This window comes from Etheostoma cragini, chromosome 14 (assembly GCF_013103735.1).
Source record: "Etheostoma cragini isolate CJK2018 chromosome 14, CSU_Ecrag_1.0, whole genome shotgun sequence".
In the NCBI taxonomy this organism is placed as follows: Eukaryota; Metazoa; Chordata; class Actinopteri; order Perciformes; family Percidae; genus Etheostoma; species Etheostoma cragini.
Genome location: NC_048420.1, coordinates 8,401,676 through 8,423,415, shown reverse-complemented (window position 1 = coordinate 8,423,415; position 21,740 = coordinate 8,401,676).

The window sequence follows — 21,740 nt, the reverse complement described above, 5'->3', positions numbered from 1 at the left end:
CGGTTCAAGTCCCTGTACAGACAAGTGAGGGACTGGTAGCTGGAGAGGTGCCAGTCACCTAATGGGCGCTGCCAATGTGCCCTTGAGCAAGGCACCAAACCCCCAACTGCTCAGAAGCAGCCCCCTCACTCTGACTCATCAGTCATCATCATCATCATCTCCTCATCAGTGCATAGGTCCATGGCTTGTGTGTGTGTGTGTGTGTGTGTGTGTGTGTGTGTGTGTGTGTGTGTGTGTGTGTGTATTCTGGGCCTCTGTGTAATATGTGTTCTAACAAGAGAGTTAAACAATGTTATTTCCTCTTGAGGGATTAATAAATCTTAATCTTAATGCAGATGTGTCTTCTACAGGAGCAGAAACCTTGTTTTTACAACCTCACAGCTCATTGTCTGTCCACCTCCGATGGTTTAGACTTATTGACAGATTATCAAAAGCCTTCTGGAGAGAATAAAAAGCTTTTTCACTTTCTGAATCACAATGTTGAGCTCTATTGGTTTATGTTAATTTCAATCAGCGGTCTTCCACACATCTGACACTTCTTCCATCCATATGTACCACGGTACCAAAATCCCTCCACTTTCCTGTCCCATTCAGCCACAGCATAACCAGATATGAATGGTCACAATCGGGCTGTTTACTGCCAAATAAAGCAGCAGCTGGCAGACGAGATACAGCGGGAGCTGTCACACACCTCTGGACCTCTGCACAGCGCTCTCTGACTACACTGAGTGTTTGAATGTACAGCGGCTAAATGCTGCACATGTTATCTTCAACTCACTGATTTCATTTAATTATTACACGCCTTTTGAGTCTTTGCACAGGTGGAAAGACTATAAAATGGTGTGTGTGTGTGTCTGTGTGTGTGTGTGTGTGTGTGTGTGTGTTTTTGTGTGCGTGTGCCGCCTGGTGTTTTATTTCCTCTCTGCCCACTGGCAGGGCAGTGGAACAGATTGTCAGCTTTGCATCACTGCTTCAGTAATGCAGCCTTTGCAGTATGTATTTTTATCAGTAGCAAAAGAGTGTGGCACTGCAGTTTCATGATGTAAGCGGAGGCTGACACGGCACCAGTAGAGGAAGTTCATGTTAGATCAACAACATGCTCAGAATCACAGAAAACTCCCAAGTGGTCTAGCTAGATATGGCGATACACTCTGTACATTAAGTATTGTATTTTCTACAAAGTGGGCAAAATGTTCAGTTAAAAGTCAAAGCCAGATATGAGATGTAACAAGCACTTTTATTAAAACAGGCTGAACAAAATAAAATGCAATACATTTTTTTAATAAATAGCCTTTACTAAATAAAAAACAAAGACAAAAATCAGAAACAGCACTGTCTCTGAGAAAGCTCCTTCATTTAATTTCATGGGTAACAGAACGGTTAAACAAGACAGAGAGAGCTATACTAATGTAAAGGAAACATTATTATCATTAATTATTGTTTTTAATTCTACTGTTTGTTAAAAACTTTCTGCAAATTCAAAACATCACACATTTCGGGATTTATTGGAGAATGAGATCTTGGTAAACCATAGGCTTCGAAGTTTAAATCGACATAAAAGACATGTCGGTCAAAATCATAAGAAATCCCATTTGTATTTTCACATGAGGGATTAAGCTGCTCCTACGAGTCCCGTACTGGGTTTTTGTAAGTAGATGTCTGTGTTTGTGTACTTCTGAAAAAGAAAATTCTCAAATCTGTATTACTCATGTTAATATGGTAAGCACACACATTAACTTCAATATATGTTGTGAAAATATTTGAAAACAATTGTGACTATAACAATTACAAAAATTAAAGTAGATCAATATATCACAATCTTAAAAGTACTGTTGAAAAGTACTGTTAGACAGTTACTGGAGTTGTTGGTTCTAGATCGTAAGACTTTTTGCATACTGAAGGCAATGAAGGTTCAGCATTATGTATATGACATAAAGCTACATGGTTCAGTCGACACTGTCCTGTTGTGGAAAGAAAGCACGTCTTGAGTCTCGTGAAGGCACCGAAGCTTTGTTCAGCTTCCTTAGATGATGCAGGCATTACTAGAATTTCAATTAAAAAAAAATTATAGTATCAAGTCATAACAAAAATTATCTTAAGACACTTTACAGATAGAGTAGGTCTAGACCACACTTTAATTTACAAGGACCCAACAATTCCAGTAAATCCCCCAAGAGCATGCATGTAGTGCAACAGTGGCGAGGACAAACTCCCTTTTAGGGAGGAACGTCAGACAGACCCAGGCTCTTGGTAGGCGGTGTCTGAATGTGCCGGTTGGGTGGGGTGTGATGAACAGTGGTAATAATAGTCACAATGAAGATAATTGAACTATGACTAGAAATAGTAATTGTAGTAGTTTGTAGCAAGGCACTGCAGGGCAAAGCAGGATGTAGCAGGACACTGTTGAGAATAGTGCACTTTTATTCTGCTGTAACAAGAAGGTGTTACTAAATAAGTTCTAAACATTTTTGAGCTTATTACTTGTCCTGAAGAGTAGTGCAGCCCCAGTCAGCACAGAGGAAAGAGCAGTTTTTTCAAAGATTTAAGAAGGCAGACATTTCAGAGAGCACACTATCGGTATTGTGTACTGAGCCTCCAGAGTTGTGAAAGTTTTAGTCAAGATGCATATATTGTATTTTTAGAAACTCAAGCATCCTTCAATAAAGTCATAACGGAGGCCTTGTATTGTCACATTCATTCTTTAGGGATGGGAGTGTGAGCTGAATGTGGATTTTAGAGCATCATATGGCCCAAAATGGTATTTCTAAACAAAGCATGCAGTTTGTGACGCAGCAAATCTGTTATATTTAGTCTTATTGAGCTCCCTTCATGACATGAATAAATGAATTGCAATCCACTTTAATAGCCCTCTGGGAAATTAAATGAAGCAGTCAAAGATGCAATAAATCTGCTTCCTGTTTGATGACCTCCCAGCAACTCTGATGTAATCATTTTGAGAGGTCTGTTATTTAATAGCCAAGGCAAAACCTGCTGCAGAGAAACATTTGACTATTTGTTTGTCTGTAGAACCAGAATTGCTACTTCTGGGGTTTTCTTTGCACTATTTAACTCTGACAGGAGTTTTTATGTGCATCAATTTGTCTCAGCCATGCATGTAGTATGTATCTATGTTCAGGATTCTCTTGTGGGTAGTTGTCATTTGCTCCCACCTGACAGGTCAGGAAGCAGCGGGTACTGTTTTTTTTTTTTGGGGGGGGGGAATCAACTTTTTTTTTAACAATACAAAACATACAATTTACAACAAGAACACATCCCCTGCCATACTGAACCTTGTCCCACTCGTCATCACCACATATGCGGTAGGCCTCCATTATCAACTTAGTTACACTTACTTAGACAAAAATTAAGACAAGATAATATAGTAAACCATAACATTTCAATACTATAGAATTCAGTGAAAAAACTAAATATACAAACTGTAAACCAGATTAACATATGTATATGTATATGTAGTAACATAATAAGCACACAGTATAGCTTCAGAAAATGTTGGACCCAGTTGCAGAGATAGCCAAGCAAAGTAGTGAGCTTGAATATTTAATTAACAAAAATCCATACAAACAAAAGTTGTCCAGAAAACAGCAGGAAAGGTAATCCAAAATGAAGTGGCAAAGGTAGACTAACACACAGAACTCCAAAACAGAAAATAATGACCTGACAACAGACAAAGGAAACACAGAGACTAAATACAAGAAATAGGAAGCAAACAAGGGACCGGTGATACAACAGGTGAAACAACAGTCTGGGGCAGAACAATCAGACAGAAAAACTCAAGTCTCCGAGGTGTTGGGCCGTTGCCCGTCGCCTCAGAGACTGTGCCGTTATATCACTGTTATATTACTGTGATGGTGCATGGCACCTCAAAATTGTTGCTGTTATTCCTTGATCCAGAGGCTCCTGCTCCCCATGTTCGGTCGGCTGCCCGGACGGCGCAGTCTCTGAGATGGAGATGGTCGAAGATCAACCGTTTCCACCTAGCGCTGCCTCTGGAGGCCTGGAGAACTTCTGTTGTTAAATCGGAATGCAGCGTTTTTTGTTGCATCTGCTTTTCTTTTTGCATGCTTCTGTATTTGCAGCACGTTTGTGTAATTGGTTGTGTTTCGTGTATATGCAGCGCGTTTGCTAAATGCTGCGCATACGTTGTGTCAAATTTAATGAAGTTGTTTTCTTAATTTACTTGTGTTTTGTCCGTTTGCATGTGTTTTCTCAAATTGTCCCTGTCGGCCACTGTAAAAAATGGGCCAAAGCTTCATCTAACCAAGGTAGATGGGCTTATTATTCTTAGCACCAGGCATATGTGTGCCTGTTTGAAAAGGCTTATAATTTCAAACAATCTTTTCTTAGCTGTTGGGGAGAGAAAACAGTGGTGTTACACTGTGTTTGTGGGTATTACTGTAGGACAAAGTTTAATGACAAATCCCAGTTTGAGTATACACTCACTTGTTAGTGTACACCAAGCTAAAACTAATGCAGTCTTATACAAAATCCCTGCAATAAAACATCCCTTCAGGAAGGTTCCTTTTTTGTTGAAACAATTTTACTTGTTAATTTTCTGTGGGAGATGAAGATGACGCCTAAAACTAAGTGGAAGCTCAGAGGGGACCATGCCTTTGCGGTATTGGGTCCAAAGTTGTGGATTGATCTGCCTTTGCACTTTAAACAGGCTTCTTCTTTGTCTGTTTTTAAATCATGTCTTAAAACCCACCTCTTCTATGTGGCTTTTGACACCTAGTAAAATGTTGACTTCATTTACTGCATTTAATTATTTAGTTTAATTGCTCTTTTTGCCCATGTATTATTTTTACTCATGTTTTAATGTTGTAGTCTTGTATTTTTCTGTACAGCACTTTGGCCAGCTGTGGTTGTTTTAAAGTGCTTAACAAGTAAAGTTGGATTGGATTGGATTAATTTAACTTTGGTCATTTTGGAGTTTGCTGTTTGTGTTGCTGTTCGACCGTTGTGAACCGTGAAGTTAACCAGCTCTGAAACAAAAATGAAGATGCCATTCCAGCCTTAGCAATGCAATGAGCAAACAGCATGGATGCAGAGGGAGAACCTCCATCTCAGAGCTTTATCACAGGAACTAGCATTGAGGTTGTAAAACATTAGTCTGGGAACAACCATTCATAAAAGGCTGATGCAGCAGTTGTTTTAGACGTAAATGCCAGAGGGTGGAATGCTTGTGGAAGTCCACTAAACTCCAGGTTCATCACATTTATGTTAAAGAACTTTTAATAGAAGGTTATAGATGCAATGGCGTCTTGTTTTGCAAATCTCATCTCCTCTAGTAGACAAAATCTCAAGGTTCTCTTCGACCTTGATTTGAAAGAGTGTTACTGAACCACATCATCATTCTCCCTCTTAATGCTCTGTTCTCTGGCACTGGTTAGTTACACTGAGTAAAAAACTGATGGACAAAAGTTCAATAGTCTGGCCTGGGGAGACTCTACATTAAGCCTCATTGACCATTGTAGACAGTTGTACACAGGGGAACTGCAGTCCAAGCAATTCACTTGTGCTGTAATGAATCTAAGGCATATGGCATATAAGGCATATTTTAGTGCACTGAAATGTCTTTGTGTGATGTGTAATATGCTCTCAGGCCTCCTGGCTCTGGGACACGACAAGCTTACTATCTACTGCAATTTGCATCTCCCTCCTTGTCATCTTGAGTTATATAAGACTTTCTGTTGCAACGTGCTGATTCAAACATCTCTTGCTCTCCCTGCCTGCAATATATTGGTTCTGCAAAGCCTTTCATCAAACCCCAACAGCATTTGTGCCGAATTACTCCTCTTAATCATGATACCATGTTTTCTGAGCTTTGTGGTTAGCTCAAGCTTACAGGTGCATTTCAAAAAAGGCTTGCACAGATGTTTCCTGGAAGACACTCCAGTGGCAGTTGAGGTCAACACCTAGATTGTCCCCAATGTTTTGTTTCTTACATTATTTCAGTTCAAGTGTAGCTCTGCTCTCAATGAAGATTAATCGCCCATCTGTCTTATTTCATTATAGTGTGTTCTGTCAGTCCTGGCTTCCAGCCCTTGCTCTGAGAACCAGCTCCATTTAAAAAACTAAACACCAAGACAGCCACTGTCAAACATAACCTTTGAAGTTTTTAAAGTTTAAATAACTCAATCGTCTGGCTCCGTTGAGAGCTTTAGGGAAGATCCATGGTAATTTATTTCCTGTTGTGTTGACACATGAAAGCAGCAGGCTGTCAAAGTGCTGAACGATGATTGCAGTGAGTGAACTCTTCGTTTTAAACACATGCCCACACTTTATATATAGACACTTTGGAGGCAGGAACTATTTCATTGGTTCATTTGGACCTCTCTAGTTAGAAAGGTTACGTAATGGAACTCTTGCTCAAAGGAGACAGGTTAAATACAATTTAATCCATAAAATAATAACAGGAGCTATCTCAAAAACACTTTACAAATAGAGTAGGTCTAAACCACACTCTATAATTTATAGAGACCCATCAATTCCCCACAAGAGCAAGTATATGGTGAGTTGAGGAAACAGGCAGAAACCTCGGACACTGACTCTTGGTGGGTGGCGGAGAGAGAGAGAGATAGGGGGAGAATGAGAGAGAGATACAGCAATATGACCCAGCAGTGGGTCTAATTGAATGACATGATGAACAGTGGCAATTGCAGTAGCAGATATAATAAACTATGACAAATATAACATGTTTCATGCTTTTTGCACTCAGTTCATTTCGACGGCGATAAGACGCAAACGCACTGCCAAGATTTTACATCGCTTTGACCATGTTGCTATAATTAGCTACAGGAGGGAAGAAGTCCATTCTTTGAGCAGCTCTGACTGCTTTGCAAGCTAGGTAATTAACTATCCAACAAGCTATAGAGCATATTTTCTGCATAGGTTCAGGTAGCAGTGGTCCTGACAATAGAATATTTAGTTGGAATGTTTTTTCACTGTTGCAGTGCTGGCCTGCTTCTCTCAACCAGTCTTCAATCATCTGACCCGAAGCTTGCGTCCAGCTAGCCTGCCTGCTAACACATCCTGACACACACTCAACCATGAAACCAGCAGCTCAACTCCCAGGAACCATCTCTCTCATGGGTAGGCCAAATTTTCTGGGCAGGAAAAGCAGAGAAAGGGGAGGTAACATTGTCCCTTATGACCTCATTAGGAGCAAGACTCCAGATTGGCCCAACTGAGCCTTCATTTTCTCAAATGCAGAGCAGGATACCCAGGTATCCTCGGTTTACACCTATCGCCATTTCTAGCTACAGGGGGACCATCGGCAGACTGGGGAAACTCATATTAATGTTAAAAAACCTCATAAAGTGAAATTGTCATGCTATGGGGCCTTTAAAGGTAGGCTAGTGCAGATTTTTTTTGTCACAATTAAAGGTTCATCCAAATCCAGATCCAAATGCAAAACTGATTTCTGGACTTGATAAGAAAAAGAATGGAGCTATTAGGGGATTTTGTATCATAAGATCAAACTTGAAATATGACAATAAAACATAAAGATTTATGTATTCTGAAAATATAGAATTTATATTATGATATTAGGACGAAGTCAAAAAAGAATACTATCGCATAAATCTCTCATTAACAACCAGGGCTGACGTCTGCTCAGTATCCAAAAACACCCACTCTATACACAGTGCTTACGTTTTCATCAATAACCACCCTCCTTTAACTTCTGTCACATTCAGTATGATATATGAAGGGTCATTTTACTCAAACTTAAAAAGAAAATGGAAAGTCAAAAGTGAAAATGACAAATAAACTAGTATTGTGTTTTAGTTCTCAGGATAGTCAGACCATAATTAATGTTTAAAAAGAAATAAGTGAATTAACTATTATATTGAAATGAGAAATCGATAATTGGTCAAATGGAAATATGAAAAGAGAAATTTTAAATCCAGAAAGGGAAAATATGAATTCCTGTGAAATGCTCAAATTAAAAACTAAATTAAATGCAAAAGTTAGTTGTTCTTTCTCATTTTTTGCTCTTGGCTTCTTTATGTAATCTGTATATAAATGACAGGTAACGAGTGGAGGGTGGCCCTGGAGCAAAGAATTACAGTCACCGCCTGTGCGTGCATGCGTGCGTGTCATGTTGTCTTGCCTTCAGGCTATTTGCAGTGTAATAGCATCACTGTGGCCAAAGACAGAATGGCTTGGTTAGAGAGCTGCTTTGCCATGAGACAATTGTTAAGCTGCAGAGGGCAGTGTTTTGGCAGACTGCTCTGCTCCCCTATGGTTTAAAGACTCCAGGTTTCCTGTGACTCGCTGGAACATTCTTCCTCACCTAACATGGTTGAGTACCTCACTCTACTTATTAGCTTCTAGAGTTTTGTGTATAAGCTTGTCACTACCCTTCACTTTTTAAGTTTGCTTCAAAATGGCCTGGTTGAGTCTTTTGTGCTCAAAGTCAAGTCTGCTCTAAGCTGCCTGACTCCTGCTCACGGCTAACCTGCCGGCCTTGCCTTCAAGAGTCTTTGTGAATAAAACTCATAAATGTTAGTGTGCTGTATTCATATAGCGCTTTTCCAGTCTTAACGACTGCTCAAAGCGCTTTCACAACTACAGGAAACATTCACCAACCACACACATTCATACACTGTGGCCGGGGTTGCCGTACAAGGTGCCACCTGCTCATCAGATAAACACTCACACAGATTCTCACTCCAATGCCCAGCACCGGGGGTAACTCGGGGTTCAGTTTATTACCCAAGGACACTTCGACAATGACTACACGGGCGGGGTTCGAACCACTAACCTTCCAATTGGCAGGCAACCGCTCTACCACTGAGCCACAGCCGCCCTCATAGGCGTCACCATGGCTCACCTGTGTCCACATCATTCAAAACCCAACAAGAATTAAAACACAAAACAAAAACTTTCTTTGATCATGAATCCTAATGTGATCGTGAATTTCTCAGGTATATCAATGAAACTCCACGGCAGACTGGAGTCTTTGTTGTAGCATAACATTCGTGTAAAATGTTAATAGTCCGTCTAGTTCTTTCCCTGGGTGAAATTCCCAGGTTCTGTTGGTATTTTCTTTTTGTTTTGAGGGTCTTTCCAAGACCACCACTTCCATCCGAACCATCATCTACTGGCTTGACCTCTGTGAGTTGAGTCTGAAAGCAGTTACAAGCGCTCGGAGAATAAAGAATAAAAATAAAAATGACACAAAGCAGAGTTCAGTTTGCAATGTTGTGAAGGTTTAATGAAACCCCTACCGGTATCCTATCAATGGTTCCAGTCAACATGAGAGAAACCAAAAAAGAAAGAATAAGTGGTGCGAGATTGGTTCACACCAATTATTCTTCAGCGAGCTAAACAGTAAAGCCATTTATGAAATAAAATGTCTTGTATGATTTGAAGAAGTGATTCCAGTTGGGCTGCAGCTAACAATTATTTTGTGGATATTTTCTGGATGACTGGATTAGTTGTTTGGTCTCTAAAATGTCAGAAAATTGTGAAAAATGTGGATCAATTTCCCGTTGCAGCTCTAGATTCCAGTATGTGCTTTTTACTCTTAGAGAGCTCTGTCAGTAGCTATGTTTCCATCCACAGGTTTTTATCCAAATTAAGTGATATCAAATGAAAAATGCCTTATGGAAAACAGAAAAATTCAATGGAATGGAAAATCAACTCAAAGAAGATACGTTCAGTCTCATCCGATATCCGATGGAAACGTTATTTGCCGAATAATAAAATGAATTGCAAGTAAGTTTAAGGTAATTTTATGGTTGCAACCCGCCTCAAAACAAAGACGTTTTAGTTAATTCTGAGTTCTGATCTGCTACTACACTATGACCCCCCAGACCTCTCAAGTCATCTGGGACAGGTCTGCTTTCTGTCCCCAGAGTCAGAACTAAACAGGGGGAAGCAGCATCCAGTTTCTATGCTCCTCATATCTGGAATAAACTCCCAGAAAACCTGCAGGTCCACTGCTACTCTCAGTTCTTTTAAATCAAGGCTGAAGACATTTATTTTTGATGTTGCCTTCCTTTAAATGACTGTTAATTTCTTTCATGTTTAATTTCTTACGCTGCACTGTAACTTTTATTCTTGTGATTTATGTGTCTTGATGTTCTTATTTTTGATTCACTTGTTTTATCAGTTTTTATTTTTTTAACTGTTTTTTAACTGATTTTGTGTAAAGCACTCTGAACTGCCCTGTTGCTGAAATGTGCTATACAAATAAAGCTGCCTTGCCTTGCCTTGCCTTAATTTCCGCTATTTTAGACAGCAAAAATCTAAGAAATGCCATAATTGACCAAGGAACTCGAGAAGGAAATGTCCGACAAAGGCTACGACAAGCCGTGGGACGTCCTCCGGAGTAAATGGAAGGCGCTCAAACAGAGAGACATGTCTCAAAATCGAGTTGTCTCGCAGTGGTACCGGAGGGAAAATAAAAGGCAAATTGCATCCGCATCATCATAGCAATGTGCAGAGCAACGTTGTTTTCTTTTTATAGATTGATATGTTGCTATCAGCTGGCACATAAGCACCATTACAACTTGTCCAATACTGATTATGTGTTGGTAGACTGAACCCCAAGTTGCCCCCGATGCTGCGCATCAGAGTGTAAATGTGTGTGAGTGTTTATCTGACATGGCAGCCTCGGCCACAGTGTATGAATGTGTGTGAATGGTGAATGTATACTGTAAAATGTAAAAGCGCTTTGAGTAGATGTTAAGACTAGAAAAGCGCCATATAAATACAGCACATTTACACACTGACATCTTCTCATTTTACACTACGTCAGATTACTGCACATCTGCGCTGACCGAGCAGAACGAATTACTAATGTCTGAATAGCATACAATGCAGTTTTTGAGACTAAGTAAGTGAGCACAGCATTAACATCCCTTTGGCCGATAAAAGTTCATAACTTCTAGAATCTGCTCTATTGCTTATGTAAGAGTAGTCCTATTGTCAGGAAACAGCTGCACAGAGGAGTAAATTAAATTGAGTGCCTCTAAAAGGGATGTTGGAGGAACCTGAAGCATTGCGTAATCCTTCACACTTTTACAATTGCTATGTTCTTTTGTTTATGAAAAGAGTTGAGGGCTGGGGATACAGTCCAGGAGAGAGGATGTGTCGGACTTCTGTACAGAAATATTGAGCTGCTTTGTAAGGAGCTTAGAGAGTGTGTTTCCTCTGATGGTCGGCTGGAGTGAGATCAGGGTTTCAGCTCGGTCCCCGCTCACTAAGTGGACTGACTGCTAATCCTTCCCTCTTCTCCCAGAAAATGTCTGACTGCATGTGTTTGACTCAAAGTGTGTGCACATTGAAGCTGGGCTCCAAAACAACATTGTTCTATGAAAAAAGACCTCATCAGCTGTTTGTTGACATTTTTGTTGAAAATTGCTGTTTGTCAAGTATGTTTCCGCAGTGAGCGGAAGGTGTTGTGCCAAAAAATTACCATGTGACATGGACGCCCAGGCTCTCTAGCACGTTGTTTTACTACTGGCCTGCTAGAACGGCCTGCTAGTGGCCATATAAATGAAGATGACTGGCTATCGATATTGTGATTGGTTTAAGTTTTATATACCGGTTTAATTTGTAGGTTCTGCTGTCTTGTTTTCTGGCGTGTATGATTGTCTACCCCACCCTGAAATGTTGCACCTGTTCCTTGTTACCACCATCCTTTCCTTGATATGCTTGGGGCAATTCCTAATTCCCAAATTTGTATCTCCTCAACTCCAGGATCCTCAATCATCAGGCTTGTCCTGCATAGTGCCAGAGAGAGAGGGAGATAATATACAGTGTGTTTCAGGGCTGTCAAAATCAACGTAATAATAACAAGTTAACACAAATTCCTTTTAACATGATTAACGCACGTGCATTCTGTTATCACGCTCCTTAGTTTGGGAACTCAGGAATCTGCAGCAGTAACATTGTGGACAGTGTTGCCAACTTGCCGACTTTCCTGCTACATTTAGCTAATTTTCAGATCCTCCTATGGACTTGAAAATAAATTCAAATATATTTCTTCTTAGATTCCAATTAAATGATTCCACAAGAATAAGGTTATCCTCATGCACTGTTGATGTGAACTGAGTTACCAATACGTCCAGTCTTACACACGCTGTGTGTGTGTGTGTGTGTGTGTGTGTGTGTGTGTGTGTGTGTGTGTGTGTGTTGCACTGTCAAATTCTTTCTGCAGTCTCACAGCATCACAGTAGTAGTTATGGCTGGAAGATAAGTATAGGGATGCAGTGTACAGCTGAGACATCCTACTGGGAAACATTTCTGTCATCCTGTTCTGGATTATTTTCTAGTATTATACAGTTGCAGAGGATTAGACAAATTCAAACACTAATCAGTGACCTATTTCATCTTAGACACTTGTATTGGCTGTGCAAAAAGGCAGTTTTAATAACCAAATAGTATCCTATTGAAAGATGTACTGTATGGGTAATGATATCACAGCATCTGAAGCAGTGTTTCAATAGCATGTTACAGGGAGAGCTACTGTAAGAATTAAATCCACTGCTTTTAAAACAAATTTACCAAATATGTATTCAAACATCTTAAAATTAAATGCATAGATTCTGGTTCATATATGATACACTTTTAGTCTTCATGCAACAAATTATTATCCTGGACTTACATTACTGATAACCATATTCCAGAGCATTCCACAGTGTTTAAAGATTTGTCAATGTGTTTGTATTCCTTCCTTAATGTTTTAGTAGGTACTGTAATGCTAATTTACATAGTTGTTTTATTAATGGAAATTACAGGTTTGTTGTTCTATTGGTTAATAATTCACACTTTCTGACGTCAGCACAAATTTTTCAAAGTAGATGTTATGTTGGTCAAGGAGCACTTACAACTTGGAATTCCACGAGTTGCTATTCCCTGATATTCCAACATGGAAGTATGTATGAACTGTATGCAAGAAAGGGATGTATCCTTCTGATGTTAAATACACATTACATTACATGTCATTTAGCTGACGCTTTTATCCAAAGCGACTTACAATTGTTATATATATCAGAGGTTGCACGCCTCTAGAGCAACTAGGGGTTAAGTGACTTGCTCTTTGGTTGATTTATCACTGTGGGAATCGATCCCAGATCGACCACACCAAAGGCATATGTCATATCCACTTCACCATCCCCACCCCCCAATGTTACAGCAATGTTGGCCGTCAAGTGTCACACCCACACCAGGTTTCTTGTAGTCTGGGTGGTTAGTACCACAGAGTTGTCTATTGTTGTAGTCAGGTCCTGGTTACGAGAGCCTTTCCCTGGAAGGAAAAGGACCTCAGTCCACTCCATAACATCAATCTTGTTAATCTGGAACCAAGACCTTGCTTGCTTACTGGTGTGTTTTGGGTCATTGTCTTGTTGAAAGACCCGTTTCAAAGGCATTTCTTCAGCATAAGGCAACCTAACCTCTCAAGTATGTTGATGTATTGAAATTGATCAATGATCCAACACCACAGTATGAGAAGCATCCCCATAACATGATTTTTGCACCACCATGCATCTGCATTATAACCAGCATGCCATAATTGACACCTGTTTCTTCACAGAATCAATCAACTCACTAACTGAAAACAACACTACTATAATTGTGAACATGCCCCTTTCAATTACAGATTCAGTTACACAGAATGAGCAGCATGCACGTCATGACTGTTGGGTATGTTGGTTTTCTATAACTCTACAACCCTTACTAGTAAATAATTTGCCATGTAGAAATATCACTTCTACCAAAAAATGTGATTGATGATGTTAGTGATGTTGGACTGCTATTATTTTGAACACAACTGTGGTCCTTTCCTTGAAAAATACCACACATTTTAACCAAGGATGTTCAGCACACACTTTTAGGCATACTCCTGTAAGTACATGCAAACCTTCTTAATCAGTATATCCCTGATAAGTTTTATGTACCGTTAATGCATAAAATATTTTTTCACACAGGAGATGTAGAAGAAGACGCCATGAGGTAAGGGGTATAAGGGTCCAATTTGTGAGGGTACACATTTGGAACTTCCACCCTGGCTCAAGATGGCGAGCAATTCAGCACAACACGAGAGCATTGGTGAGCCAGTAACGAAAAGGGTAGGGCACTGATCCTCGTCCTGATTGTTGTGCGATCTGCTGTCATGTTGTGATCTGCTGTTGTGTTGTGGTGATTTGCTTCCCTTCAGAGCAAATAGAGCAAAGAGTAAATAATATAGTTAGTTTGTGTGTGTATAATATAGCTACTGTTTAAATTGTATAGTCATTTTCATGCAAACAGTTTTACACTAAAATAGCCTATAAGGGCTATGTACAGTATATAGCGGATGCGCACACGCTACATATGTACATTATTAAAGCGCATGTTAAAACACTGCAGCACGTTATACTTAATTTGCAAAGATGTTTGATGTTTTTTAAAAGCCTGTTCTGTTGGCTCAACTCCTCTCTCCTGTGGGCGGGACTAAGATTTGAAGAGAGGAATTGAGGAGAGGAATCGGGATACACAAAGTGGGAAATGGCAAAGGGTTATAGTGTCTGTTTCCCCCTTGGACAAAAAACTGAAGAGTGACAGCATTGATTGAGAATTCCCCATGATTAAATGAGTTTGTTTGAGTATAAAGTGTAGAAACATAGTAGGCTGAGGGTTATGTAACCAGAGTCCAAACAATGTAAACACTGAGAGGGAAGAAGCAACATCAGCTACATTGGAGTGGCAAAATGTCAGACGCATATCTGCAGGAACCCACACACACATGCAAATACACACAGTCAACAGCCTACACACACACACACACTAACTCAAATGGAAAAAATGTTGTTACCACCCCCGACAGCACAGCCTGTGCTGTTTCCCAGTTTCCCTCACTTTTTGGTTTTGCTGGGCTACTTAGAGCAGCTTTTATAAAAATAAAAAAAATAGGATTTGTCAATGTTTCCAGTAAGAGTTAAAGAACAATTATTTAGCACTTAATATTCAGAACATTAATATAGCAGCTATGTAAATATATAGTGGAGCAGAGAATGAAGTCACACCCCTTCTTTGAGAGTTGGAATTTGAGCTTCTCCGTTCTTTGTTTTTGTTAGTATTTGGCAGGTTGGAAAGTGGTCTGTGAGGGCCATGTGGAGGCTAGTCTCACTTTGCCAGAGCATCCACATGCTGCGGAGCGACGGGAGTTCTGGCTCGTCCACATAGCATTCCGGGATGGGAGAAAAACGTCTTCTGGTTCATTGGCATTTCTTTAAACCAATCACAATTGTCAAGGGCGGTGCTAAGCTCCACAAGGAGCTGCTGTAAAATTGTTGTGCGAGAGAAAACTCAGATTTGATTTTACCCTGCAGAGATCTGAGAAGCGGTTTAGTACAGTCCTCATAAATCCACCAGAGTTTAAAATTCCAACAAGATGAAAGCTGAAGGTCTGAGCTGTAGCCTTGTGGTATAGCCTTGACCTCAACCTGCACATGGGATTGGTCCTTTGTCTTGTGTCTCTCTGTGTTTGTGTCTGTTTATGTACTGTGAAATTGTTGTTTCTTTTTTTCTCCACAAGGTTTTTCTCACACACAATGTGTGTGTCTGTTTCTGCATGTGTTGTTTTGTCTCCCTCCCTCCAAGCTTTCCTCTGTGTTTTTTGGCTATGTGACGCGTTGTGTGCATTGTTTCTGGTTGTTTGTGTACTATTGATAGTGTCTAAATATATTTTAAAAAATTAGATAAATGTGATCACAAAAAAGAAGAAAGCAGATGGAAATGGATATTGGCAAAAACACATGCATCCAGCAGAATTTCCTACCGCACCGAAGCAATCCCGGAAGTAGAACTTCAAAGATATCCCTCCGCGTGGCTAGAAGTATCAGCATGAGGATGAGACTAACTAGCCTGTCTTCACTACTACTACTGACGTACCCAGTTGCATGGTCACGGTCACGGTTGGAAAGACTGCTGCTGGCCAACAGCAACTGGGTCAGCCCCAGCTTTCCCTTGTTGTAGTCGTTTAGGTTGTTTTAAAAAGGTGTATTTACAAAAGACTGAATGTAAGACGACAAGAAAGCAATTTGTTTTCGGTCTTTCTCCCAGATTTTGTTACTGTGGTAGCATCCCGCAAGAGGCTGTTTTCCATTGCATCCAGCTGGAAGCAATCTCCTCAATGAGCCTCTGACAAGAATCTCCCTTCTACACATGTGCATCTGACTTATCCCACACACACACACACACAGACACACACACACACACACACACACACACAAACCCTTGTCACATGTCAGTATCTGCCCTATCGGCTCACCACTCAGAAGACACTAAACTGATATCATTACACCACCATTGTAACAATCCTTCCCAGTTATGTTCTGGCTGATCTGTTCTGCTGTTAATTTGTATATATCATTCCCTAAGTCTCTTGTGCCTGCAGTTTGCCACCTGGACCTGACACCGGCCTCCACTCCACACCTTCCAAACACAGACAAAGGACCTTAGATAACTGGATTTAACTGGACTGGAAATCCCTTTTACTGGTTCACTGCCACAAGCCTCTCATCTGCCCCTCTGCATCACCCCGCTCTCCCTGAATCAGCAACCGCACATAACGTATTGGACCCCAATAAACCATACACTTTGTATCAAATTAGACCCAAACTAAAATCAATTTGGTCATTATTACACCGTAAACGAACACGTATAGCCCACTTAGACGCATCTACCTAAATGATGCTGTAATTAGAAACCGCACAATTTCCAAATAATAAATAAGCCGTACTTTGGATTAAATTAGACCAAAAGTAGAAACAGTGGGGTCCTTAATAGAAATTAAATGAACGCCATTTCAACCCAAGCACCATTAACAAACATGGTGCTGTAATTAGACGGGTTTAATGCGATATTATATCGCCTTTATTATTTACTAATAATACCAACAGAAAATGTGCAGCAATGCTCTACAGCTGTTGAAACAAAGGGGACCTTGCCACGGTCAGGCAGAGGCCGATCTACAATGAGACAAGAACTCCAGTGTTAATAAATGACAAAGCAAAGACTAAACTACAAACAAAACCCAAGTACAAGACATTTTCAGGAAAAATGAATAAAACCTACCAACACATGTTCTGGTAAGAATACCAAAGATATTAGAGAGATATTTCCTTCTTTACAGAGCTGTGTAGACTGAGTTATTACTTTATGTTATCACTATTATTATTACTTCAACTTCAGAGCGATCTCCTCCCTCCTTTATCCAGGGTGAACACAGGAGTAGGGAGTTGGGTTGGCAACTGGAGGGTTGCTGGTTCAAGTCCACACATGGACCAAAGTATGGTGCTGGACTAGTAGCTGGATAGGTGCCTGGGCACTGCCAAGGTGCTTTTGAGCAAGGCAGCAAACTCCTAACTGCTTAGGGCGCCTTTCCATGGGCAGCAACCTAACTCTGACATCTCTCCATTTGGTGCGTGTATAGGTACTGAGCATGTGAGTGTAATTCTGTAATGTGTGCAATAACAACAGAGTGTACATTGTAATTTCCCCTTGGGATTAATAAAGTATAAATTATTATTATTATTCAAATGATAACAGAGCCTATAAGCTATACGCCTAATAGGCCTATTATTGAACAAGACCAGATTCAAATGAAGGCTTTAAAATTTGGAGAAAAGCAGTGTGCTCACTGAAATGACTTTTCACAATAATGCCATCTGGATTGATTCTATTGTGTTGAGCGGCACAATAGAATCAATCCAAGTAGCATTATTTTCACTGTATGATTGTAATTGAATGCTGCAACGCTGCTGTTGGCTGGGGCTTGAGCCACAGGACCTAATCGGAGAAACAGATTGACTTTGTAATGCTGCGAGCAGAGCAGCTTCCTTGCAGGGACAGATCCGAGGAAGCTCAGCCATGGTTATTGTTGAAAATTCCACACACTGCCAATTTAACACAGCCAGCCCTTCTCCCATCCCACTGCAGAGTCACAGTCAAACCACAGCAACCACTTCTGTATCACCACTGTGCTGCTGCAATATTGTTAATAGTGTGAAACATAGGAGATGGTGTGAGCAAGCAGCACAGCCTCTGCAAATTGCAAGGTCATACTATTAATCTAAGACAAGACGAAAGTCCAAACCGCAGCAAGGATTTTGGGGCAAATTCATTCCACTATTGTACGTGCTGTGAAATATCTTCATTATTATACTGCAGCAGCAGTTCCACGCTCTCTGACAGTAAACCTACTGCAGTATGCTCTGACTGACTGCAGATTACGTTTCATGGCACATTGATATTGTTGCTGTCAAAAATTCTACACCAGTTTAATCCCAGTGTCAGAGCAATATGGAGATAATGGTCTTCATGAGGAGGTGAGCCCTGGGTGTGCTAAGCAGCCTGAGATGAGTCAGAGGAGCTGAGTCAGAGGAGTCGACAGACACGACTCACGCTTATTCTGATCAACATCAAATTCTGACTTCACGATCACCAGCACCAAGCTATTTTCGGAGACACAGCATGAAACAAAGTCATATTACACCAGCACAGGTAGCATGTGTGATAATCACAATTAAGTAATGCTTTCAGTCAGTACAAGTGGTATTTTTTTATGGTCTTAAAATAAAAGGTAACCAAAACCCTGGATATTTTATTCTCGCCTAAGTCATCTTGCTTCATCTATGATAACACAAGTTCCAAATTGCCAATCGCAGTTCCGTGTGAAGTCCTGTGGGGTTTGTTGCTGAGTGACCATCCCCGCCCCATGTGAGTCTGCATTGCTGTCATTGGCCACAGTAACACCAAAATGTGAGAGGTAGGAGCAAAGCACGGCTAATATTCTGTTGTTGGCTGCAAGTAAAAACAGAAAAGGCTTTTGGTACTCCCATCATCTGAGTGTGTGAAGACCCAACAACAGGAAATGTTTTATTTAAAAAAAAAAATGTATTAACTTTTTTTTACTGAATCCAATCACCATTGTCCCCTTAGCATTTAACATCTCAAATATGTTTTCCACCTATAAGGAGCATGCCAATATTTCACAACAGGGATCAAACAATAGACAAAAACTCAGTGGACTTGAAATGAGTACATTTTTTGACCTCAATCCACCTTTTCATTCAAAACCTTTCTCTCCTGGTGAAGGATAAAGCCAAACACAATCTTAAGAACAATTGAACAATCCACATTTGTAGCAAGAACCCAGAGGCTCCATAAGACACATTTTTACCGAATAAAGTCTGTTCTCAATGGTGTTACAAAATCAAACAAGTTACTCCAATAATGCTTAAATTTATCTGATTCTAGTCTAACGAAGAAAGTTTCCATCCTGTAAATGTTATACATCACTTTGACCCAATCCTCCCTTTTTAGGTACCTCACTTTCAGCCACTTCCTGATGATGGCTTTTTTTACCTGCCACTAACATTACTCTGAATAAGTATTTGTCCCCTGAATATATTTTTTTCTGGTTCCCTTTTCCCAAGTGCAAATCCAAAAGTGTAAATGGAAGTTCCATTTTCAATTTTTTTTCCATGCATTTCTTTAAATCGAGCCAATACGTTCTAATAAAGGGGCATTCCTAAAAGACATGAAAAGGATTGGCTTTACTTTCTCCACATAGTCTCCAACATATCTTATCCTAAGATTTCTGTTGTGCTGATGTGATAAAATATCTCACAGTGTTCTTCCAACCACATTCTCTCCATGAGAGGGAGCATGTTGTCTTCCATTGCTGTTCGCTGATCTCTTCCCATTCCTCCTTTGACAACATCCTCCCCCTCTCCCTCTCCCACTTTTCTTTTATGCATAGTGTACCAAGACCTTTTTTAAATTTTCCACCTCTTTATATAATTTTGAGATTCATTTCTAGCCCAGATCTGAATGCCTCATCTGTAAATATCTGTAGAAATCCAGTTTTTGTTTTAAACCCAATTGATTCTATAGATCTTGAAAACTTTTAATTTTCCTCTCTTTAAAGAGCTCTCAGAATATTGTTGGTCCCCCGACCCCATCTTCTGAAGTTCCCATCTATTGTAATAGGTGTAAAATCTGAATCATGTGCAATCTACTGCAGTAACCTACTCTGCTCTATAAGGTTATTGTTTGCTATAATCTCAAACCAAATGTTAAGGGACACACCCAGCCATGGATTGAGTTCCTCATTGAGGTGTCTGCCCAGGTTTTTATCATTTATTATAGCTTGTATTGGAATGGTGGTTGATGTGTGGGCTTTGATGTCTTTCCATCTCGCACTATAAGCAAGATTACACAGGTTGCACATATATTTTATTTGTGGGGTCAATGGTTCCCGCAGCATTTTATAAAACTCCAAAGTATATCCATCCGTGCCTGACGCCTTATTTGTCTTCAGCTTCAAAATTACAGAGTTGACAATTATTTATCTCTTATGTCTTATATTTTGTCAAATTAGTCAAAGAATTCCTGATTTTATATACATTATTAATTGCCATTTGCTTTTTTAGCCTATAGGCCAACAGCGTTTTTGTTGTTGCAATCTGCTTTTCTTTTTTCATCGCTTCTGTATTTGCAGCGTGTTTTTGTATTTGCTTGTGTTGTGTGCAAATACGTTTTGTCAAATTAATGAAGTTGTTTTCTTAATTTGCTTGTGTTTTTGCCATTTGCATGTGTTTTCTTAAATTGGAAGATGTTTGCCCCTGTCGGTCACCGACTCAGGTTAAAGAGACTGAGGAGGCCAGGAAAGTAAAAGCCTTGTACAGCTACTAGCAGCTCCCCTGACCTTCCGTCTGTCAGCACATCAGATACCCGTTTAGCAGATATCCCAACTACAAGTCTTTTGAGGGTACTCGCCTGGTTATTTTCCCTGGGAACCGTGGAGGCCGCAAGAGAGGAAGTGGTTGATGTGGGTCTCAACGCCATGACCCCCTTATACCTGTCTTCAGCCTGGAGCCAATGCTGACCAGTGGACCGGAGCGTGTGTTGTCCAGTGGACCGGAGCATGTGTTGTCCAATGTACCGGCGTATATGTTGTCCCCTGGATCGGAGCCCGTGTTGTCCAGTGGTCCGGAATCCGTGTTATCCTGCGGACCAGAGCAGGGCCTCAGCTGACGTCCAGCCGTCCTGAACCTGAGCTAACGTCCAGCCGTCCTGAGTATGCGTTGACCTCTCTCCCATGATTAACGATCTAGAGGCGACTATGCTGTATTTTCCACAAATGAATGTAACTGTAGCTAAACAAAAAATAACTAATGCAGGACCTGGGCTGACAGAGCCTTTTTTATAGCTGCCCCCTCACTCTGGAACCCTCTCCCCAAATGCATCTGCGATTGCAGCAATCTGTCCATGTTCAAATCACATGTCAAAACTCTGCTTTAATGTTAGATTAATGTCTGGGGATTGAAGAGTGTGCATTTTCAGTATGTGAATTTCTTTTTAAAAAACTGTAAATTGTTGCGCCAAGGGCTTTGCAGCATACAACACCCCGCATTGCACTGCTACATTGATCCTTTTAAAGATATGTAACCAGGGACATTTGTGCTTAACTTGGAGGAGAAACATGTGAAGAATGTCCAAAGGCAAGAAATGGTTGGCCACTGGGGATATTAAAAATCATCTGAAGCCAAGACTAAGATGGCGGAGCTCTGCTTGGATCTGATAAGCAGCAGTTTCACGACAAAACGATAGACACTGATAATGTTTTTGCAGCACTAACAAAGATTTCTGGGAACTTTGCTGTTTTACCACTTCAAGATAAAGAGGCGAGTGAAGAATCTTGGAGCAGCCAAGAA